Source organism: Mustela lutreola, chromosome 10, assembly GCF_030435805.1.
Source record: "Mustela lutreola isolate mMusLut2 chromosome 10, mMusLut2.pri, whole genome shotgun sequence".
Classification (NCBI taxonomy): Eukaryota; Metazoa; Chordata; class Mammalia; order Carnivora; family Mustelidae; genus Mustela; species Mustela lutreola.
In genome coordinates this window covers 74,465,103-74,489,722 of record NC_081299.1, presented here as the reverse complement: position 1 = coordinate 74,489,722, position 24,620 = coordinate 74,465,103, and the positions used below count along the sequence as shown (strand labels likewise).

Genomic DNA, 24,620 nt, shown 5'->3' with positions numbered 1-24,620 from the left:
TTTTGTGTGTGTGTATGTGTGTGTGCACATGTGTGTGATGCAGTAAGTAATTTCAACATGGAGAATCAGATTTGCAGCAGACTGTGATCTTTACTGTAAGCTTGAAGTACAAAAACTCAAACTCTGTGAAGTTTCATGGAACTATTTCTGCTGAAGAAAGTATTTGCAGTAGGATAATAAAAATCAACTGTGAGTCTTGTGATATCAGAGTCCCTGTTATCTGGAGGAAATCATTGTGTGTGTGTGTGTGCACACGCACTAGTGCATGTGACAGGCAGACATCCAACACCTTGACTGGTTATTGTCCCTCTTTCACAGAGAGTAATGAAAGCCTAGTAGGATATCTCTGATTTGTTATTATTAATTTTGTTTTAAGGAAATATGAGACAAAGTTGATGGTTTAGATTGACTTTTTATTTGCTCTGAGTGGTAATTTCAGCTGCATGCTATTTTGAATGTATGTATTTCAACTTACTGGATTTCTCAAGGGTCAAGTTATGGCCTTGCTATGATGAAATTCACCCCGTAGTACTATGGAATAGTACTACAAAAAGAAGAAGACCTTTGACCTTCTTTTCCCGGCCTGCCCATAAACTCCAGTAGAGCGCAAATGGTGAGAGCAAGATTTCATCTTTTGTCTCCTGTCCTGAACTTCTCTGATACATGTCTTGAATTTTTATTCAAAGTACTTTGGGTTTTAATTTATTCAGTCAAATGTCAACCAAGTGTTGTTTATCCTGTGGATTACATTCATGCTCACTGCAGAATTCTCTAACATTTGATTTCTAATTATTTTCTTGTTTATCCATGTGGTGGGATGTTTTGAATATTACCTTCTGACCACTGACCAGTTGGAATTATAATTTTCTCTCTTTCCTAAGCATCTGGTAGTAAAATTTGGCAAGCATGTGGTCTTAGCAAATCTAATGATTGGATTGCCATAGCTTTTATTCTGTATAGTACTGTCTTCCTTGGGTATTTATTGTACTTAAACAAGCCAATGCATTTTGGCTTTTGGAATTGAGCCTTGTACACAATACACAACTGCAGCCTTTCTAAGATTTCTGAACATGAGACAAAGGGCTTTGAGGTATATCTCCAAGGAATATGAAAGCAAAAGAAAGAAAGAGTTGATTCAAAACACTGTGAAGCTGGTTTTACAAGCGAGATCCACCTTGAACTCTGGCTTCTCTTTTCTACTATCTTCCATTCTGTTTTTAAACTTATTTCCTTCTACCCTCTTCTGAGCCCAATTCTCATCCTTCTCTCATGAATAGTACTGAACCTCTACTCTGTTCCTGATTTATATTTGGCATGGGAAGAGCACCATTGGCAAGTGTCTAGCCAACTCTTGGTTTTAGCTTAGGTCATGATTGAGCCCTGCACTGGGCTCTGGGTTCAGCAAGGAATCTGCTTAAGATTCTCTTTCTCCCTCTCCCTCCCCCTCTCTCCCTCCTCCCCATCCTCCTATGTGCTCTCTCTCTTTCTCTCTCTCTCTCTCAAATAAATAAATAAAATCTTTAAAAAAGGTGGGGGGCGCTTTGGAAGCAGTTTGGAGAATGGACTGAAGAAAGAAAAAGCTGAAAACTAGGGAGACCCATTTAGGAAGCTGTTATAATATACAAGGGATAAGTGCCTAAAATAATGGGATGGAAGAGACCAGAACTGAGAGATGTTTTTAGTGTTAGGGTGGACAAGGTATAGTGACTCACTAAAAATTGGTATATGTGCTGTTGAAGCGAGCACATGACTCATTAAAAATTGGAAGAAAAATAGATGTCAGAATCCAAGATAGTTCTGGGTTGGTGGGTATATTAGCTTGTTGAAGCTACTGTAACAAAGTACTATAAACTGAGTGACTGAATGATAGAAACATACTTTCTCACAGTCTGCAGGCTAGAGGTTCAGAGTTCAAGGTGTTGGCCATACTCTCTGAAAGCTTTAGGGAAGGATTTGTCACACATTTCTCTCCTAGCTTCTGGCCATCTATGGCTTGTATAGCATAATTCCAGTTGTTATGTGGTATTCCCCCTGTGTATGTGTCTGTTTTTCTACATGGCATTTTTTTTTTTTTTTAAATAAAGACATCAGGCATATTGGTTAGGGTCTCACCTTATTCCACTATGACCTCTTTTTAACTAATTACATCTGTAATGACCCTATTTCCAAAACACATCACATTCTCAGGTACTATGGGTTAGGACTTCAAACATACCACTTTTGAGGGGACACAGTTCAGCCCATCACAGTTTGCTATCAAGACTATAGCATAGAAACCCTTCCTGAGTTTCCAGCCAGCCTGGTCTGCCCTGCAGAATTCACATTTCAGACTACAACATCAACTCTTACTTGAATTTTCAGCCTGCTGTCTTGCCTTGTGGATTTTGGAATTGTCAGCTCTCACAATTGCATGAGGTGATTCCTTAGAAGCTCTTGATACAGATATAGATGTAGTTAGAGAAGTAGATACAAACATAGAATAGATGTCTCCTATTGGTACTCTTCCTCTGAAGAACCCTGACTAAGATAATGGGGGAGGCTGAGGGCTTATGGAAGGGTAAGCCTCCCAAGAGGGCAGTTAAACTCTTGAGAACAGATCAACATTCAAGCCCAGAAAGAAGTTAAAAAAAAAAAAAAAAAAAGGAAAGGAGGAAAACATTGCATAATTTCTGAGGTTCTAGGATATAACTTTATGACTCCAGTATTATTTCTATATCAACTTGCAAGTTCACAAGTAGAGCTCGGCCCAACTAACCTTTGCTTGCCACATTGAAAAACAGTATTCTAAACAAATGGAAAATATTGGTTAGGCCATATGAAATTACCAACACTTGATAATTTATTATTTTATCACCAACAATGCTGATAATATCGTATAATTAAACCTAATATAAATTTGATTATTTACTTATGTGGGATCTGCTTAGAAATGCAAGCTGTTTTCCTAAATCCATTGTGTGACAGTTTGAGAGAGGTGTAGTCTGTGGAATCAGGTATTAATGTTTGTCCTGGTTAGGTAGGAGCAGCGTGGGTAGGCCACCTGGTCAGCATATTTAAGAATATCCACTTAAGAGGCGCCTGGGTGGTTCAGTGGGTTAAAGCCTCTGCCTTTGGCTCAGGTCATGATCTCAGAGTCCTGGGATCGAGCCCCGAATCTGGTTCTCTGCTCAACAGGGAGCCTGCTTCCTTTCCTCTCTCTGCCTGCCTTTCTGCCTACTTATGATCTCTGTCAAATGAATAAATAAAATCTTAAAAAAAAAAAAAAAGAATATCCACTTAAAGGCAATAGCTAACAGTTATTGGTTATCAAATGCAAAAATGGTGAAACCCAGTTGTCACACTTATATTATCTGCATTCATTTCTCACAAAACACTGTGAAATGGGTCCTATTGTAATCGGTATTTTACAGTTATGGAAACTGAGGACTAAAGAGCAGAATGACTTGCCCTAAATGGTGGAGCCAGGAATTGAGTCCAGGCATGTCTGGAGAGCCTGCACCCTGGTATCTTAAGTTATATAGTTCTTATATAGTAGGTAGTACCTGAGGGCTGCTTCACATGGGAACTGGGGTCCAAAGACCATGGGCGTCACTAAGATAGGAAACAGAAGCTGATTAAGACAGAGAGGGTCAGGTACCAGGAGTTCCAGACAAATTTTATTAAGGAGTTTTTCTGCTACTTCTACTGTGATGCTTGGTCTTAATGACTAGGTCTAATGACTTGGTCTAAATGGATGAATTTATTCGTTCAATTTATTTGTTAAACAGTATTATGTGGCAGGGATTGATCTAGATATGTGGGAATCACCTTTGAACAAAAAAATAAAGATCTCTGCCCTTGAATAGCTAAAATCCTAGATAGGGAGACAGAAAACAAGCAATAAACCTAATACGAAGAAATTTTATAGCATGTTAGAAAGCTCTATGTGTGCAGTGTGAAAAATAAAATATAGATGAGTAGGGTGGTTCAGTAGTGCTTCTGTAAGGTGGGCGCTAGGCAAGTTTCAGTATTGCATAGCATGGGGAGAGCCACCTTTAGTGAGAAAGGGTAATTGGAACACAGCCTTGAAGCAAGTGAGGGGTTGTCGGGTAGATGTCAGAGAGAATATTCTCATCAGGGTAAAGGCGCTAAGCAGGAATATACCTGGTTCATTCTAACAACATGCAAACAGAGTGAGGAAGTAGAGGGAGGAAAGAGGGAGAAGAGTAGAGATGAGGATAGACTACAAGCAGGAGGCCTGGTATATAGCAATGGGCCTTGTAGGTGTGGTCATGATTTTGGCTTTTACTCTGAGTGAAATGGGAAAGGAGAAACCACTTCAGGGTTTTGAGCCAAAGAGTGATATCATCTGACATACTTTAAAAAATCTTGCTCTGATGGGGCACCTGGGTAGCTCAATGGGTTAAAGCCTCTTGTCATGGCTCAGGCCATGATCTCAGGGTCCTGGGATTGAGCCTGGCATTGGGTTCTCTGCTTAGTAGGGAGCCTGCTTCCTTCTCTCTCTCTGCCTGCCTCTCTGCCTATTTGTGATTTCCGTCTGTCAAATAAATAAATAAAATCTTAAAAAACAAAACAAAAAAAGAAATACACTAGAGGGTCAAGAATGGAATCAAGGCAACCTTAGAGACCATTTTAGTAATATAGCCAAGGAATGGTGGTGGCCAGGATAGGTGGTAGCAGTGGGGGAGATGAGACGTCATAGGATTCTGTTGATATGTTGCAGATAGAGCCAGCATGAATGTAAGATAAAGAGGAGGAATCAAAGATGACTGCAGGGGTTTTGCCTGAGCAGCTGCAAGGAAGAAGTTACCAACTGGCATCAGTAAGTCTGTAAGTGGTGCAGATTTTGGGGAAGCTCATGTGTTCAGCTTTGAATGTGTTGAATGTATTATGTCCATTTGACATCTGCATTGAGATGTTGAACATGAGGTAGATATTTAAGTGTGAATATTGGGAAGAGAAGTCCAAATAGAAATGAATATTCAGAAGGCTTCAACTTTAAGTTGTTATTAAAGCCATGACCCTGGGCTATATTACTGAGTAACACCTTGAAAAAGAGAAGAGAGGAAGCCCCAAGACTGATACCTAGCTCCCTACCCCCCGTCCCTTGGCATTAAGGAGTTCATGAGAAGAAGAGAAATCAGCAAAGGAGACCAAGGAGGAATGACCAGGGAAGTTGGAGGAATGTCATGGAATGGGTTGCCTCAGTGTTGGCATGAAAATGGGATGAAAATCTCACACATGTTTTCACTTTCCCAGCCACTGGTTGAGTGCAAAAGACACTGAGGACCTGGCCAAGTGCAGAATACTGAGGTCCCAGGAGCCCGATCGCTGGATGGTGGCACAAAGCTGAGGCCCTCACTGCCAACCTGGACTGTCATGAGGGCAAGAAGTAACATTGTCCTGTGTTAGGCCTTTGAGGTTTGGGAGGTTTTTTTTAAACAGCTGTTAGCTTACCCTAACACAAGAACTGTTGCCATTTTAAAGGCGCCAGCTTCTCATTTTGAGAGCTTTAGCACATTTTAATTGTTGTATACACATGAGTGTTAGTCATTATTAATGAGTCATTAAAGAAGTACTTGCACTTAGAAAAACTTTATTTGAAGCGAAGATATATTTGAAAGCAATGAAATAACTATTTTCAAAAAAATGATTTATCACCAGATTTATGCTTACTTGAACTAGGTCTGAAAAGTTATTCCAAGTTAGGCATTATGTCCACCCTGAGTTCTCAGTCTGAGTTGACCCACCACAGGCCAAGTTTCAGCACAGCCTTACCCCATCTTGGACTTCTGGGAACTGGAATGGGTGATGGTGTTCTTGTCGCTTACCTTTAATTAGCTCCTGAAAACACCTGTTACTAAAGGGAAGCTGTCAGGTATATTTTGAGAAGCCCATTATTAATAAACCTTTGATTGACTATTATGGTTAAAGAAAAATGTCTGCCTTCTCCCAAGTGCAGAGTTTGGAATTGCACTTGGAGAACTGGTTGGAAAAATCAGTGTTATAAACCTGAGGTTGATACTGTGAGCCCTGTTTGATGCATTTGATTTTAAATTATCAGGATTTTAGCTTCCATCTAGAAAAAGACAAGTTTGAATATCTATTAAAATGGCTCTTCCATACATGTAGCATAAAATCCAAAGATATTATTGTGGCCTACAGGACCCTACTTATTCCAGCTTCTTGCTATTTCCCTACCCCTCCTCATGCTGCTTTCCCTGCTGTTTCTGGAGCACTCAGCCCGTGCTCCCTGATCAGGCCCATTGCACCGGCTGTTCCTCCCATTCACCCACATGCTCACACGGCTTCTCCTTTCACTTCTTCAGGACGACGAAAAGTCATCTGAGGTCTGAGGTCTCCCTGCCCATATGAAATCTAAAAATTATAGTTACCATCACTGCCTGGCCCCCTTTCCTGATTTTTCTTTTTTCTTTTTTTAAGTTTTTATTTATTTATTTGATAGAGAGAGACACAGAGAAAGAGGGAACACAAGCAGGGGGAGCGGGAGAGGGAGAAGCAGGCTTCCTGCTGAGCAAGGAGCCAGATGTGGGCCTCCATCCCAGGATTCTGGGATCATGACCTGAGCTAATGGCAGACGCTTAACGACTTAACGAGCCACCCAGGTGCCCCTGATTTGTTTTTCTTTATAGCATTTATCATAACCAACATGAAGTTACCTAGCCGTTTGTTTCTTTGTTGATTATCTAGTTTCTCTCACTAGAATGTAAGAATCTGAGGGCAGCAACTTCGTTTCCCTCACTGCTGCATCTGCAGCTCTGAGGACCGTGTCTGGGACATGGTAGGAGCTAAGCAAATATTCGTTGAATAAATGAGTGAGGGGATTAATGAAGGGTTATGGCTGTCTGATTTGTGAAAACAATCTTATCTGACCTTAGGAAAGACCAATTTTTTTATTTTAAGCTTTTATTTATTTATTTGACTCACAGAGAGAGATCACAAGTAGGCAGAGAGGCAGGCAGAGAGAGAGGAGGAAGCAGGCTCCCCGCTCTGCAGAGATCCCCATGCAGGGCTGGATCCCAGAACCCTGAGACCATGACCTGAGCTGAAGGCAGAGGCTTTAACCCACTGAGCCACCCAGGTGCCCCAAGACTAATTGTTTTTTGCTCACAATATAAAATACAATGATGGTAGCCTACCTGGGTAGGCTTTGAGCATCAGAAATATTAGAAAATCTGAAAAAAAAAAAACTCTTGGCTCCAATTCTCCCTACCCACTCCCATCCATCCCCAACTATGTCTTTCATATTTTATTTATTTATTCAGTAAACATTCAGTAAATATATATTGAGCATCATTTCCTCCCTAACCTAATAAAGAAAAAAGCCTCACCTCTCTGCTGATACTCTATTTAGTGGAAATACTACCTTGAATAAGACAGGATACCTTCTAAGAAGCGAAAACCCATTGGCCGTTGTTGCTGAAAACTTTCCAGGGTCCCAAAGGCAAGGGGAAAAAAAACAAGCTCTGTCTGCATTCGTTACTATCCAATTTGTAGCCATGGAATCTATTGGTTTTTACATTTCCATATTTTTGAGGCACATTAACAACCATAAGGAAATATATTAAATGTGAAAGTGGTTAGCTATGTGTCAATAGAAAGTCGGCTTCGAAAATGCTTCCTGCCACACCGATTCACAGAGTGCTGACCTACATGATTTCATAAACTCGGTTACCCGCTCGCAAAGTTATCTAGTGCTTAAAATGTAATAAGAGTTAGAGGCTTTTTTCTTTGTTTTCACTGTGAAAAACTGTGTTTCCTTTAGAGAAGCTCACAATTTATATACTGAAAATATATAAAAGAATTATGTGTCAACAAAATGATGTTTAAGGTTTTAAATCATCCTAACAGTCAGCCCTGAGACTTCCTCACTAGACATCTCAGAGACTTTATGAAAGTTTTATTCTACAATTCCCTGCTTGCCTTTACTCTTAGCTGCTTCTTCCAGCTATTCATATAGTTTGAAAAATAGAGTTTATATGCTTTAAGTTGCAAGGCATTTAGAATTTTCATAATCTCTTTATTGTGGCTGAAGCAGTCAAAAAAATGAAGTCTACTGTTGATAATATTTCACTGTGCTCTTACTAGATTAACTGGAACAAGAAGCTGGAACTTGTGGCATTTTAAAAAAATACTCTATTTTTAAGGAAGCTTTTATTAGGAGCAAGGTATAGGGTAATTAAATTAGTTTCAAAATACTCCGTAAAGAACTGGGAGCAGGGTAATAATGAACCTTTGTAAAGAACAAATGCTGAAAATAAGATTCTTAAAAACAGGAATTTTTGTTTTGTACCTTTCAAGGCATGCAGTAATGTGCTAAGCACTTAGTAGGTGATCATTAAGTCCTTATTTAAATTAATTTATAAAAGTGTAATCAAGGGCTGTACATAGTTGGGGCATTTGGGTTGCTCAGTGGGTTGAGCCTCTGTCTCTTGGTTTTGACCCAGGTCATGATCTCACGTTTGTAAGATCAAGCCCCCTCTTGGGTTCCATGCTCAGTGGGGAGTCAGCTTGAGATTCTTTCCCTCCCCTCTGCCACTCCTTGCCCCTGCTTGCTCTCGATCTCTCAAATAAACAAATAAAATCTTTTTTAAAAAAGAACTGTACACATCAAATTTTAGGTTCTGTATTTTACAAGATAGATAGGAATGTGGAAGAACTTGCCTTGCATAATTATCAGTTAAAAACAAAGTATCTTTAAATAATTGATGTGGGCCTGTTATACTCTCTTAATGTTTTACATAAGTTTCCTATAGTTAACCTAAGCTTACCGGCAGCAGATCCCCGTGACCCGCCCCCAGGGCCTTCTCCTATTGGATTCCTCATTCAAGGATTTCCAAATCTATTCTATTTAGTGTTTACTATGCTCTAGATACTGTATCTGTTCTTTTACCTTTTAAGGAGCTTATAGCCTAGGGGTAAAGACCAATGAGGGAAGAGGCAAATTCAGTGCTGTTTTAATTGGACCCTTACTTACTAGAACTAAGATTTAGCTCATACTTCTTCATGTGTTAGAGAAACTAGTATAGAGATGATTATTATTAGAATATAAGCACACAGCAGCCCAGAGAAAGCTGAGCCTCCTGACTTCAGAAAATGCAAGCATTCAAGGTAGTTCTGCATTCCAGTGGCTCTGGGATTTCAGCGGTTTCCGAGCAGGAGTACAGAGTCCTCACTATGGTCTCTTTACTTCTCTGTTTCTTACCCTTCTGCTTACTTGTGGTTTCCGCTCTCTTGGAACTTTCTCTTGGGAGGGACCAGTCATGATTTTTCTGTACATTTGGGCTTTCAGAATTTGCCCCTGCTTCTAACTTTTTGTCTTTCTTGGTTCAAAATACTTACAAACATGATAGAATTGGTGCAAGTCATGTTTTTCAAAGCAACTATGGCTGTCCTTTGACACTATGTACTTATCCCTGATTTCATCAACTGCAAGAAGAGGGTAAAAGTCACATAAGAACAGGTGTAGGGGCGCCTGGGTGGCTCAGTGGGTTAAGCCTCTGCCTTCGGCTCAGGTCATGATCCCAGGGTCCTGGGATCGAGCCCCGCATCGGGCTCTCTGCTCAGCAGGGAGCCTGCCTCTACCTCTTTCTCTGCCTGCCTCTTTGCCTACTTGTGATCTCTGTCTGTCAAATAAATAAATAAAAATCTAAAAAAAAAAAAAAAACAGGTGTAAGAACTGTATGTTCATCAAAGGCTGTAAGAGGAGGCATAGAACAGGCACTGTGTGATGTGCCTGAGATTTGTCTTTGAAAGTACTAGGATGTGATGGTACACAGAATTCCCTAGAGTTATGGAATTGGACCACTTGGCCAAGTCTGAGAGTATTCAGAACATACCCTGTAGGGCAGATAATATTTAAGCAGTGTCAGTAAGATTTAGTCAGAGTTAACTAGTTGAAGAAAAGTGGGAAGCTGTATTAGGCAGAGAACGCAGCATTGGTATGGAATAGGGGCAGGAAGAAATGTCTTTCAGGGACTGAACCATATAATCTTCCTGAAACTGGAAAAGTTAAGCCCAGAATGGTGGGACATAAGAGCAGAACAGACAGGACCTGCTTGGAACGCACAGTGAAAGTAATGGGAACTGTTGTCTTATGCAGGGGAATGACAGGGTCACATATACATTTTAAATATCTCATCCTGAGGGCAGATGGAAGATGTATATGAACATGGCAGGACTGGAGGCAGAGACACAAGGTAGAAAGATAGTTTGGGTAAGAAATTTAAAGAATGCCAACTGGAAAACGCAGGTAGAAGTAAGAGGAAGTAATATATTGCAGAAATGTTACTTGAGTAAAATCAAGTCTACTTGGTAACTAATTGTGATATGGTGGGTGATGGAGAGAGAAAAGCCCACGCTTCAGTTTGACAAAGTTGGAAGATGGTGTCATAGTTGAGATGAGTAAGAAACAAAGGAAAATTAGCTCTGGGGGAGGGGTGTTGGGAGAGAGTTGAGACGAAGGAGCTGATATGTTGCAGGTATGGAAGAAGTGAATGACTAAGAATAAGAGGGAGAGAAATAGTATTTTAGTCAATGAGGTAGTCCATCCAGCTTTTCTTCATATCACTGAGAGAAAGTACACTGGGAAGTTGACTAGGTGGGGCAAATGTGAAAGACAGAAATGAACAGTTCATCCAAAAAGAGGATGTAAATTCATTCTCAGTCACCAATGACCACACCATCTGGTGTCCCAAGAACCATGTGCTCCCAACCTAAGACCTTGCTGGGCTTCCAGTGAAATCCATTCCTTTTGATCCTGATGATGTAGTAAAAAGGTATTCATTAAACTAACAAGAAAGAGTAGTTTGGGACACTAGGCACTTCATTGTTCTTTGAACAGATATCCACCTCGTGGTATACTCTGGTAAATAATTTAGAAGGCAAAATTTGCTTACTGCCTGCAAATGAGTTTGATAAATTGAAGAATTACTTGGGACAATGAGGTAAGTGGGAAACGTTGAGGTTACTAAACAAAAGGAAAAAACTCAAACTACCAAAGTAGAAGAATGCATGATTGGTTTACTTTAGATAGGAATGGCAGAAAGAAAAAAAAATGGGTCATAGTGAACTATGGATTGAACCGGATTCAATAGAGTAAAAAAGGAAGTGTGATATTAAAATAGCTAAATCAATCATTATATTGAAAGACCTAAGTAGAAGTATGGCATATAAGAACAAGTGGAGATTCATCTTCCTGGGAAGTCAGATTCCTAATCGAATACTGTATCTGTTAAAGTTCTTTGGTTCTTACTGACAGAAACAGACACTGAATATGATTTAGGATGGTTTCAATTTAAATAATAGAAAACCCAAATCTAAATGGCTCCAACAAGAAAGGGAATCTATTGCTTCATATAACTAAAAAGTTCAAGTTTCAGACCTCTTTAAGAATGTGGTTTCTTTGTTTTCATCACAGTTATCACAATGTTGGCCTCATCCTGAAACTAATTCTTCTCGTGATGGGAAAGATAGATTCTGGTACTGATGCAACTAGGTTTTCATGCTTCAGATCCACTGAGAAAGAACAAATTTTAAGATAATTCCCACAGAAGAGAGAGTTCCCAGAATTGCCAACAAAGATGTCTTATATTTGGCCCAAATTCTGTTATGGCCCATGGCTGAACCATTTGCTGTGGCCAAAGGGAGGAGATGTGATAATTAGCTTGAGTCAATCAAGATCCACCCTTAGAGAGAAAGAAGTGAATTCCACATGAAATCCATGGCTGGGATCTCCAGGCCCTGTTAGGAAGAAGCAAGGGGGAGCGGGTTGCATGTGGGAGAAAAAAACAGCCAATGTCTACCACACTCTGAAGCAGGAAAGGATGTTTTGGGGGAAGCCTAGAGGGTAGCTCGCCCTGATGCTTCGGCTTCCTGAGGGAAAGTCTAGAGAATCCACTGCAGACATAGGACAGCAACTAGGTCAGCTTCTGGAGCCTAGGGGCTGAGGTAACAGGGACCAGCTAATAGTTATTTCAAAGCTTGCTGCCAGAATGAACTAAGAGATTGTTTTTAGCCTCTTGTTTTACTCTCCATAACAGTTAAAGTCACACTGGTGTGAGTTGGCCAAGCTTGGTTGATGTGCTCACAACTCAGCTAAATCTGGTCAGAAAACCTTGACTGCTGATCCCAAGAGAACTGTTTGTAGTGGAGGAGAGATAATTATCCCTGAGGACACCGAGGTCGTTTTCTAAAGAAAGGGGAGAGGAGTCTGGGTTGCCCCCAAAAAACTGTCTACTATAAGTACTATATTCCAAGTACAAATGGGGTAAAACAAACTTAGAATGGCAGAATTAAGTAAAGAAGATAATTATGGGACAAGCACTTTTTTTTTTTTTTTTTAAAGACTTTATTTATTTGACACACAGAGAGAGATCACAAGTAGGCAGAGAGACAGGCTGAGAGAGGCGGGGGAAGCAGGCTCCCTGCTGAGCAGAGAGCCTGATGCAGGGATCGATCCCAGGACCCTGAGATCATGACCCTAGCCGAAGACAGAGGCTTTAACCCACTGAGCCACCCAGGCACCCCGGACAAGCACTTTTTGACAGGAAATGTGCTACTTAAGAAATTTTTGTGGAGCACCTAATGCTTGCTATATTGATCTAAAGATTTGTATGATACCTTCTCTACCTTTCTGGACAATACAGTGAATTTTAGAGCTAGGAGGAAAGAAATTGAAAGTTCATGCAATCTGACATCTTATTTTTAAGGTAAAGAGAACAAGGTAAAGAAAGGTCAAATCGTGAATTTTGACACAGCATTATTCTGAACTATCTGCGGTCTTTCTCTGATGCTTTATCTACTGGCTTAGTTCTGCAGTGGTCATAAACAAAATCTACTTCAGAGAAAGGACCCAAAATTATCTCAGTGTGGAGATAAGGTTGAGAAGTGATTGGAATGTCTTCTTCTTTATCATCAAAAGGGGCAGGTCAGAACCCATTGTTAAGACTCCAGTGGTTCGAAGTCATGTCAAAACAAGAGTTACCAGTTGGAAGAACGAGAATGTTTGCTCCAAGGTCTTTCAGTAGACACACGGTGGCCGTGAAGACTGTATGTATTATTGGAGGACTTTCTTTCCTGAGGACTAAAAAACAAGCTAAATGAAAGTAAAAATAAGGTAACTACATGTGGCTCCCATACAGTTATACCCCCAAACAGAAGAGGGTGTAAGGGGCAGGTTCTCTGACTTCTAAAGGTCCCTTCTCCTCAGATTCCGCACCTTCGGGCTCTTGATTTGTATTTTAGTTCAAGAAATGCTTTTTTTCATCTGCTCCTTTTAATCTGTTTGCTACTGTAGTACATTTAAACATCAGCAGATGGGGCCCTTGGTTCCTTTGAAGAATGTCAGGCTTGAATTTTGTTAATGTCTGTGGTCCACATGAATTTTTCTTGTTGTTTTACAGCATGTTAAATTTGCACACTTTATAGTTCACGAGCCTTTATTTAATCAGGAGAAAGAAAACTCACTAATGACAAGAAATTCCTTTTTTTCTCTCTTCCACTGTTCTATAGGGATACGTTAGATCTGTTTACAAATGGAAAAGTGAATATAATGTGATACCCAGACAACAGCATCTTTGAAAGGACAGAAGAAATCAATGTCAAAATTAATCTGTTGTCCTTAAGTCAGGAAGCTGTGGGGGAGGCTTTCACTGCATGGGACCACAGGTGACAGGTCACATCCAAGTTTCCTTCATTCCAGATTACTTGCTTTTTGCTTTCCTGAATTTCATTTTAGGAAGGCATTGTGTGAACTGTGCCAATGATCATCATTTTTTTAAGCACTCACCAATGATCATCATTTTTATAAGTGACATTTGTCAACAGTCCGTAAAGAACTACCGGTCTTCTGGTCCTTACACCTGTTCCAGCGGGTACATTGCTGCATCCTCAGCATGAGATCTCTTCCCAGGAAAGATGGCACAGCCCTTGGAGGAAGGAGTGCGGTTTGCAGGACAGAAGAGATGGCAGCATTCAGTCCTCCTGGAGTCCTCACTTAATTTTCTGCCTGGCTTTTTAACCGGAACTTGCTTTGAGAATTAATCACTGTTTCTCTTGTGTCCCCCAAGATGGGATGACCCAGAATTTTATTTTTGGCCGAGTACCACGAGATATCCAGAGCAAAAATGTGTCCTATGTGTGAAGCTTCATTATGTAAATACTTATTTCAGTGTGCTTACTGCATCTCCGATTAGTATGATTTAATTGATAGATTGAAGGCATCTTCCTTTGTGTAATTAATATTTGTGTTGTAAATAAGCTCTTATGCTTGGACAGATCTTAATAGCAGATTTAAAATCCAGTAAGAAGACTAAGGGCATATCACTGATAGAAGAGATAAAATTGGGCCTCCTTTTTGTCATTATTCTGAGTTTAGACAAATAGGTCTGTTTTCAACGGGACTGACACCTCTTAAGAACTGATATTTTAGCTGGAAAGACCACCTATATATTTAAGGTACATTACAGATCACGCTCATTTTCAAATTCAGGTCCTAAATAGCTCATAAATCGGTGAGAATGAAGTGTCTTCATTGATAACATTCTCTATATTTTTGCAAATTTGCAACCTAATGTGGCAAATTGGGATGCAGTTTGCAGATTTAGGATTTACAGAGTTTACACAGATGAGACTAATGTATTACTTCTGGGTAGAGATGATGTTTGCCCGTGGTTCGCCTGAAGCCAGTTTTAGGGAGGAATTGTTCAGTTCTCCTCTCCTTTTGTGCTGACATGCTAAGTGATATATACGGAAATTGTGTGCACTACTTGTGCCCCAGTCTGAAGAACTGCTTGTGGGCAAATTTCATTAGTACTTGATTAGTACTTGTGCTAATTAAGCCAGGCACAATTTTGCCTCCAGTCCTAGTATGATGAGTTAAGGCTGGACTGAAAATGTGGCCCTCAATGCATATGTTGGAAGCCCATAAAGCCCATATAATCCCACAGAGAATACTCACTTGACTCCCCCATTAAGGGGCTGAGAAAGTGGAACAGAGCCCTCTGTTTCCAGTGCAATTTGAGTTCACCCAGATATGTGATATGCTAATGTTTAGATTAAGCAGATGGCAAGGAAGGCAGTTGTTAGTTGAGGATTGTTTTCCCCTTTCTGCATATTATTTTCAAACAAACAGCTTAAGAGGTAAGTTACTCTACCTCCTCTCTTCCCTTCCCTTTGAATTAAAAAGAAAAAAAAAAAGTTAGAAATCCCTAGTTATATTATTATCATCCTACGTGCCCAAGTGCGCCCATCTTAATTCGGGATATGGTGTAAGAGTGTTTTCCACTGTTTGGTGAGTTTTCTGCTATTTTTATCATTTCAAAGAAAAAGGAGATGGGGCTTGGCTGAGGCGAGGAAAGGAGAGGAGGTGAATTTAGAAACAAAAGCTGCTTGGAACAGAAGAACAGATGTTAGGCCTCCATGTCCTTGTCTAATTTCTCCTCAGGGCTTGGCAGCGCTGGCCCCGATTCTCGATTCTCCTGCCTTTCTGTGGTCCTCCTCCTCCTCCACCTCCTGCCTTCTCCCAGAGCTTTTCCCCCATACTACTTCCCTTGCAATTTTGGAGTTTTCCACATGAGGGTTTTTTTTTTTTTTAAACATACATTATGATGTGGCATCTTGAGTCACTTTATTAAAAAACCTTCAGTAACCTTCAGAATTCCTCTGAGCTTGCTCAGCCTCTCACAAATGAAAAGGTGGAGTTTTAAGTATCAGGTTTATCATTTATAGAACCATAAAATTTTAGAGCCAGGACCAGACATCATTTCATCTCACTCCATTTATATTTTTAGTAAGAGATTTTCAAGGCTCTGGAGTGGCGGGAAAAGGTAGAGGTAGGAGCGCGAGGGGCAGAGACAGAAAGAGGCAGAGAGGTAAAGTTTTAGGAAATTTTGGGGTTTTTTGTTTGTTATTAATGCATTTCCTTTGGGGATTTCTCCAGAGACAACGAAAAAAGTATTTAACTGCTTTTCAATTATGTTTGAATGTTAGGCAGACCTTTCCTTGAACACACTCCTCACTTCTATTGGTTTCAGGGCCAGATGGCTCTACTGGGTTAAGTGAACAAATCTGCAAAACCTACTCTCACTTGCACTCATTTTCCTTCTTCACTTACTGGGTATCGCCCTCGACCCGCAAGGACGACAATCAGCCTGGTTCGGTGTTAATGCTTCATTCCTTTTAATTAATACTTCATCTCTCCTTATTTCGTCAACTTCCTTAGCTTATATGCAGCAGGGTGACCAATAAGGGGCCAAGCAATGGGGAGAGCCAATGAGAGTCCTGTTACTATGCTGATTAAATTTGAAACAGCCAATGACTATGTCCTTCTTTAGGCGGGCTTCACCAGAAAGTTCGTTATTTACTTGCAGCGTATTTTGCTGGCAGTGAGCCAAGCGCCATCTTGCAATGGCGGGGACTTTCCCAGCCAGAGGTGGTCCCCGACAACTGGGAAAGTGTCCCTCCTTTCAGCCAGGACCAGGCGCCTCACTGCTATCTGGATCTTACTATCCTTCCTGCGTTCTCAAGAACATTAGTTACCTCCAGCCCTTTCCTGCTTTGTCAAGTTGTCCTTCTCTATTGGATTATTCCCCTTGACCTACAAAATTCAACATGCATGATGCCCAGACTGTGCATTGCTCTTCTGGTGTCCCCTCCATTTTGTTTCTTGAGTGTTGTCTGTCTTCTCAATTTTCTTACCTCCTATTTACTCCAACCCATTCCAACATGGCTTCAGATCCCTTTATTTAATTGGAACTACTCTTGATGAGGCAATAAAGTTTCTTGGTAATGACATACCTGGCTCACATTTTTCTGTTTTCATCTTTCCTTTTCACTAGCTGCCTGAAGAACAGAACAAGGCCCCAGACCCTCTTGAGTAAACTAAGTTTCCACAATGCCATATTTTCCTGTTTTCTTCCAATCTCGTTCTCTCTTTTGGTCAGAAACTAATATCTATTTTATTTAGTGAGCAAATTACATATAAGGTGTAATACTGAGTCTGGTATAAAGTAGGCTCTCAAAAAATATTGGTTGAATTAGTAAATTAGATAGTTTCAGTGTAATGAGCTTCATGCTTTTTACTCTAGAGATGAGCTGTGCACTAGTTGGTAGCCACTAACCATATGCAGTTATTTAAATTTAAATTAATTAAAGTTAAATAAAGTTAAAAATTCCATTCTTTAGTCATACTGGCCAGATTTCAAGTGCTCAATGGCCACCTGTTACTAGTGGCTACCATATTGGATAGTGCGGATTTTTAGAACGTTTTCATCATTGCTGAAAGTTCTATTGGTTGATGCTGTCCTAGAAAGTTTAAATTCAAGGGCAGTTTTGGAGCATGAGCCATATAAATTATAAGGTCACGGAGAAGTGGGCAAATGATTAGATGCTACAGTACTACAAAAACACACAGAATAAATGCTCAGCTAAGATAATGAGATATTTTAACCATCATGAAGCAGGGGAGTGTAGTATCCTAGTTAAATGCATGGGATTGGTTATGGACAGATTTGACCTAGTCCTACCATACCATTTGACAGCTATATATCAAGAGCAAGGGTTCCACCCATTTTGCTCCTCTGTATCTCATTTGTTTTACCTGTAAAATAGGGTTAATAGGGGTACTTTCCTCATAGGGTTGTTGTAGAAATTGAAGCGATTGATAATCATAAAGTATTTAGGATTGTTCCTGGCACAAAGGGAGAGCTCAGTAAGTGACAGGTATTCTTCTTCTTGGTTATTGTTATGTATCTTCAGGATGCAGGTGCATGTTCACACATCTATCTGGTCTTCTATTTCCTCGGTGCTCTTGAGCCCCAGTGTCTTTTCTTTCTTTCTTTCTTTCTTTCTTTCTTTCTTTTTTTTTTTTATAACCTACCAACAGTGAGTAAGGGGTCACACATACTAGGCAGATATGTCAGGAGAAGAGGATTAGAAATGAGAGAGTCTTGAAGAGGTTGATTTACCTGGCAAAGTTTGGTACAGAATGAATGGAATCTTCTAAGACAACGCATTTTCAGCTTGGATCTCTGTATCCGCCTTGGCCACAACTCAGGAAGGTTTGCTGGAGTAGCTTCCACCAGGAGTCTACATGCTCCTCCCTGATAGTTGTTCTCTTTGGGCTGACAAACAAGGAAATGCTCTTGTTTTTCTCCAGCTAGAGAGTGCCTGATGGAATGAGGGACATCATAGATTTGCCAGTGCTCCCTAGTGGATCTTAGGAGTTTCTTTATGAAGGTATTGTCCAATCAATTCCCTGTAACATGTCGATAACAACCCACAATTTTCAGTTTCATTGCAGGAATGCTGGAGAGTTAAACTAACCTGTCTTTGCAGGGACTGACAGTCTCTGAAGAAGCACTTCTGCAAGTACTTGTCACTTGAAGTTTGACATTTCTGACTCACTGTGCCCTATAAGAATGAATTCAGAAATTCCTTTAGGAAGGATTTACATTTCACAAATTTTAGAATAGTTCTGATTATCATTTGTGGTCTCAGATTTAGATTTTCTTTCTTATTAGAGACTTAACTCAGCCCAGGTCAGCAGTAGTTTTCATGAAGGGAATTGGTTTGCCCAGTTTAAACATAGAAAGTGGCTCTGACACACCTGTTTAGGGATTTATTAATTTCACAAGTGCAGTAATTTGAACAAATCATATGTGAAGCACTTTTTTTAAAAAAAATCCCTTAGTCGCAGGAGCCCCCGACTGCCTCTGTCCCTACCCTCCATAGCACCAGACCCAACTGCTATTGGTAGATTCCACTAATGAGCTACTGCTTCTTCCAAAGTTCTTATGGTCAGCTCTTTATAAATTAAAGTGTTTTAATTCAACTTGACATCTGCCGGAAACAGAAGATTGACCCGATCTTGCATTGTTTTTTGTTTTGTTTGGATCTGACCCAAAACGACCGATTTCCATATTTCTAGCATTCCCATTATTTTCCTGATCTCTGTGCCTGCTTTGTTCGCTAGGTTAGGACTTGAAACCCATTGGTTTCAACTCCAGTCCGTGGCCCTGTGAAACCCTCTAACCTACCTGATGGCACTGTCACAAGGGGGACAGCTAAACATCTGCAGATCATGGCAAACCTTGTCTTGAAACCCAACTCAGAGCTTGCTCTTCTCAAGGTGGGTTATCCTTTATAAATAACAGTATACTGTCTAGACTTTAACCACACAAAATTAGGGTTGCAAATGTAATCACAGCCAGAAATTTTAACTGGGCACCTCAAAAGATGGTTTCCTAAGTGAAAAAAGATTAGTAAACCCTGTCCCTTTCCTATGATAGTTCCATCAATACCTTTTAAAAATATAAAAGGTAATTTTATGATTTGACGTATATGGAATGCTCTTTACATAGATCTAAGAGGTTAAAAAGATAAAATGCTTCCCTCTCTATTGCTGAATTAGCTGATGAAAGAGAAGGAAGACTGACCGATAGCAGCCGGCTTCCTATGGGGAATATATTAAATACCCCCATAATGAGAACGTTAGTTCCAGGAACAAAGAGTTAGTTCATTTAAGTGATTATTACTTTGTCGTCTTACTTGTTTTTTTTTTTTTTTCTTTTTGCTTCCACAGTTATTTTTTTGTATTTTTCTTTGAGCCACTGTTTCCGTCCTTACCAACTATTTACAATTTCTTTCAAGTGAGATCAAATGGGATTGCACTTCCTGTTTCGTGGGGGTTGGCTCCGCCATTGAAAATTATGAGTGCCAAGCAGAGAGAATCGGCTAACTAAAGGGAGATTTCTCCCTTTAGAAGGAAAAGCTGCATTTTAGTTGAAAAGGAAAGACAATGCAGCTGTTTTGAGTAGCTTACATCTTTAGAAATGCTAATGAATGTGATTGAATTTCACTGAAAGTGGGGCTGAACAGTTCAAGTCAAAAAGAAAAAGGAGTTTTGAGGAACTAGTTTCATTTAGAGACAAAGATCTTATTTACAGTAACTTTCTCCTAAGATCTCCATTTGCAGTGCTCCTAATTTAAAAATACAGAGCCAAAGCGAAAATGTTCACCTAAGCTTTTGGCTCTTATCAGTTTTCTCTGAATGTCTTTTTTGGAAAAAGCATTGTTCTCCAGTAATAATAGGTTCAGGAAATTGTAGCAAAATCAGATTTTGCTAGCCCTTCCTCATTTAATTGAATAGGGCTTGTGAAATGAAGAAACAAGGCAGACAGGCAAAAGGGGACACTTGCCCCCAGTGAAGAGCTGGTGGTAATGCTAGAGGGAACCTTGAGAGCAGTGGAGCTGTGTAATTACCTAGGATTACAGTCGTGATTCTCCATTATACATGGACTTCTAAGGGTAACAGTTGATCTATCCATCTAGGCAACAAGCTCTCCATTTTGTAGGGATTTGGAGGGAAGTCTCAGATATTGTTAAATAATAATTCAGCTGAGTAAATTTGAAGATCTAATTGGCTTTATTCAGCCATTCATGAGTTGGGCAACATCCCGTCTAGCAAGTGGAAAGGAGCTCCACCAAGCTGTAGAAAAGGAAAGGATTTTAAAAACAGAAAGGAGCTGGGAAAAGGAAACAGTTAGCAAAGAGCGCATTGTTTTCAGCAAGGTCGCTTCGTAAGGTTCCATTCCTGAGGAATGGAAGGGGTGTACTGGGCAGATTATCTCACTAGCGTTGACCAGGTAATTCTATGTTGACGTGATAAAGGTTGCTTACCTTGGGGATTGAAACTGCAGTTACGGTGGGTATTCCATCTTGGTTTCTGGACGTGGGGTTTAGCACAAGGACTCCATTTTGGGCTTGCTGTCTCCTTGTTAACAAATATCTACAAATGGTAAGCTTAGGGTGTTGTGTATTATTAGGCTTCCTACAGAGAATATGCTCGTGGCTGGGTAGTAATGAAGCATCCGAAATCAAAGAGGGTGAGAAAGATGGAAAGTAGGAGACTCTGTAGAAATTTCTGATCTTAACTCAGACCCATGTTCCTGACCTCTGGCCCATGTTTCTCTTTCAATCATGCTTTCTTTGTCTTTTTCTCCTTCTTTTCCATTACCCGAATTAGTTCAGAGTCAGTAAAATAAAATGTCGAAATAAGGAATTTGGAGGGATTGTTTGTATCTGTCTGCCTCTATCATCGTCAGGAGTTTTGCCTGTCTTTTGTGTTTTGACACTGATGGAACCCTGATACAACAGTGACTGGCCCTCAGTAAATGTTTTGAAGGATGGCAGAAGAAATCTTGCTGGTAACTGGCTATTTCTTTTCTTTTCTTTTTAAAGATTTTATTTACTTATTTATTTGACAGAGAGAGAGCACAAGTAGGCAGAGAGGCAAGCAGAGAGAGAGGAGGAAGCAGGCTCCCTGCTGAGCAGAGAGCCTGATGCGGGACTCAATCCCAGGACCCTGAGATCATGACCTGAGCCGAAGGCAGCAGCTTAACCCACTGAGCCACCCAGGCACCCAGTAACTGGCTATTTCATCTTTATGCTACCATTAGGATCTGGTTGGAGTATTATAGGTAGGGACACCTGGTTTCAAGCAGGATGACATGGCCTCCTTGGGCTTAAACATGATAAGAGCTCAGTAAATACTGAAGGAAAAAAGGAAGAATGGGAGGAAGGTTAGAATCAGCTCTAGGCAGGCTGACACCAATCTACTTGTTTAGGTTATAACTAAAATACCGTTGATGAACATGCTGTTATATCCTCCACATTAGGTATGTAAAATACTCCCTGCAGTCTGGACAAGTGCATTTCTTAAAAATAAGGATAGCTTTGCTTTATTGGCTTTGAATGGTAGGGCTGCAACTGTCTCTTTGACAGTACAAGCATTTTGGCTTTCGGTAGCACTGTGGTGTTATATATAGTTGTGTTAAAAGATGAGAATATTGATGAAGATCCTTAGAAGAATGCCTTTGGGTAGGTAGAAATTTTAAATGGAAATATTTGTCTATATTATGCTGAAACTTAATCCGAGTAAATTTAAACTTAAATCTACATGTAATGAGATCTTACATTTTAGATTTCCTGCCTCAGAGAAGTGGTTTCCCTTGGACCAAAGAAACTTTTGTATTTTTTTGTCCATTCATTCATTCACTGAGCAAACACAAGAGAGTCTACTCAGCATAAAACACATTGTGATAGTCCAGAGGGGAGAAGGAATGCATCCAGAATGATTTTCACTATCTTTTCAAAATGCACTCCATCTTAAAACCCCAGAAGTCTCTTAGACCCTATGCTATGATCAGGCCTAGTTATTCTCATTGACAACTCTGATGGTGGAATTGAGAACATGTGCTCTAAAGAACATGTTGAGGTCTAGTTGAGTGAATTTGGAGTTGGAATGTTATAGATACCAGAAGAGTTTTGAAGAACAGATTTAGAGTTCTAGATGCCCTTTACCAAATGAAGACACTGGAGAGGTAAATAGGGTACAGATCAGTGGAAAAAGTAGGCACCTGAGTTGGGGGCCGCCTGGGTGACTCAGTTGGTTAAGTGTCTGCCTTTGGCTCTGGTCATGATCCTGGGGTCCTAGGATTGAGCCCTGCATCAGGCTCCTTGCTCAGTGGGGAGCCTGCTTCTTCTCCTCCCCACTCATACTCTTCCTCACTATCTCTGTCTCTCTCGCTCTCAAATAAATAAATAAAATCTTAAAAAACAAAACCAAAAACAAATAGGCACCCGGGAAACAAATAGATCTAGGCACTGGTTGCCTGTGTCTCTGTGTGCATCTGGCTGGAAAGGTCTACTAGGCAAAGGGGCATGATCAACTGGAAGCATATGGGCAATTCAGCAAACTTGCCAGCCAGTGGGGCAGACAAGAAGAGAGGAATTTCAGAATAACTAGAGTGGGGTGGGCAGGGCAGGGCATCTATGAGACAACTGCCTTGGTTATGGTCTGGGATGGGTCTTCTCTTTTTCAAGAGCAAACTTACAAGGATAAATGATGAAGAATTTAAAGTGAGCTTCTCATCCAGTGCAGGAGGACAAAATACAAAGCTACCAATGCATTGCAAGAATCTTACTGGTGTGTTAAAATTTTTTTGACTTTCATTCCTGCTTACAGTAACTTATTCATATCTACTTTTTGAACAGATTGATTAAATAGAAAGGTGAAGAGAGGATTGAAAACAACCAGGAATGTTGCACTAAAAGAGTTTTGGAGAAAGAAACCCCTGTTTCCAGAAATAAATGTTATTTAGCCCTATAGCCTGTTGAAGTTAGGCATGAAAAACAGCCAACTTCTCTTTGTTTCTGGTGATGATATTAGGGGCTACTGTACTATGTAAAGGTAAAATTTAGCAGTTAGAAATGTTGCATTGAGGATCCCAGAAGAGATTATGGCATCCCATCTCTAGTTGCCTTTAAGGATACAACTCTTGCCTTAGGTATTGTTTTTCCCAGAACATAGAAGCACACACCTACTGTCATGTAGGCATTCTTTACAGCCCTGTGATTTTTGTGAATCAAACTTGTTGGGAAACCACATCAGAAGCCAGAGATAACTGAGCTTGAGTAACAATGTGAGAGAAAGGCAGGGTCAAGAGCCCTGACATTAGAATCTGACAGTAGGGTCTAAGGGTCTGTTTGATGGGCCTACTGTGATGCTAGTGACCACACAGGCACACTCACCTGCATGAGGTTGTGGTGTGACAACAGCTCATTGGCCAGAAAGCAAACAAGAGTATGTTTACATAACAACTACATCTACATTTGATCTTTATGTCCAGAACAGTCAAGGGAAACGCATTGGCATTTGCCTCTGTCCTTAGATAGGAGCAGGTCCTGCTTATCCTCTATAAGCCAAACCTTACAGTTCTCCCTAGTTTTGTTGTATTCAGCTGCTTTTGGAAAGCTACTTTGGTGTTTGGAGCTGCTGCCAACCTTTTTTCAATATAAATTAAAAGTCACAAGGCTTTGCCACTTCTCTGCATGTGTTAAAGAGTTGCAAAAAGCCATTCTGAGTTCACTTTCCTCAAAGAGTCCTTTTTATTATTCACATCGAAGCTGTCAATTCAAAAAGGCTTGTTATAAATGAATTAATTTATGGCAAGATTGTTGATTGACAGGAAAAAGTTTGTTATGTATGGATTTGACATCACAACCATGCATAGCCAATTTTCCCACTAACAGCTTCTTTATGGAAGAATTCTTCCAGCCACATTGCATAAACAGCTGTTGGAAACACCTTTGCATCGATCATTTGTAATAGTTTATTAAAGTGGTACCTGGCAACATGTCTATATAGTTAAAGGCTTGCTCATTACCAAACCCCATTTTTCAGGAGTTTATTACTCAAGCTTTTCAAATCATATCAGACTCAAACCTCACATGTGAACACTCACTCTAGACATTGTTTCTTTTGTTAGTGAAGGTTCTAAAGCAGTGGCCTCACTTCCTACGAAGTGGCATGGACTGTGATTGATTCTGCTTCAGATTTTTGAAAAAAGGTGGTCTTTTCATAATCTTTTTTTTTTTTCTGAAAATGAGTTTTTGAATGCTTATATCTTTTCTTCTCTAGAAAGAAATTTTTATTAAAAAAGAGAGATGTCCTAGGAGATGACCCTTATTATAATAAGGATGCCTTTATGATTTTTTAGTTTATACTTTCTGGACTGTATTTGGAAGCTTCTCTTGAT

The 24,620-nt window shown here is 40.1% G+C and overlaps 1 long non-coding RNA gene across 3 annotated transcripts in view; it reads left to right on the top strand.

Moving 5' to 3' along the window:
• LOC131809766 (uncharacterized) overlaps nucleotides 1-24,620 on the top strand; it is a 118,988-nt gene that overhangs the window by 84,246 nt on the left and 10,122 nt on the right. For 2 of the 3 annotated variants that reach the window (XR_009345287.1, XR_009345285.1), the window contains exons 2-4: nucleotides 4,724-4,830; nucleotides 12,944-13,138; nucleotides 18,995-19,150. This is a non-coding gene — a long non-coding RNA (uncharacterized LOC131809766). The remainder of the gene's footprint in view (nucleotides 1-4,723; nucleotides 4,831-12,943; nucleotides 13,139-18,994; nucleotides 19,151-24,620) is intronic. The other variant, XR_009345286.1, reaches the window with a different exon arrangement.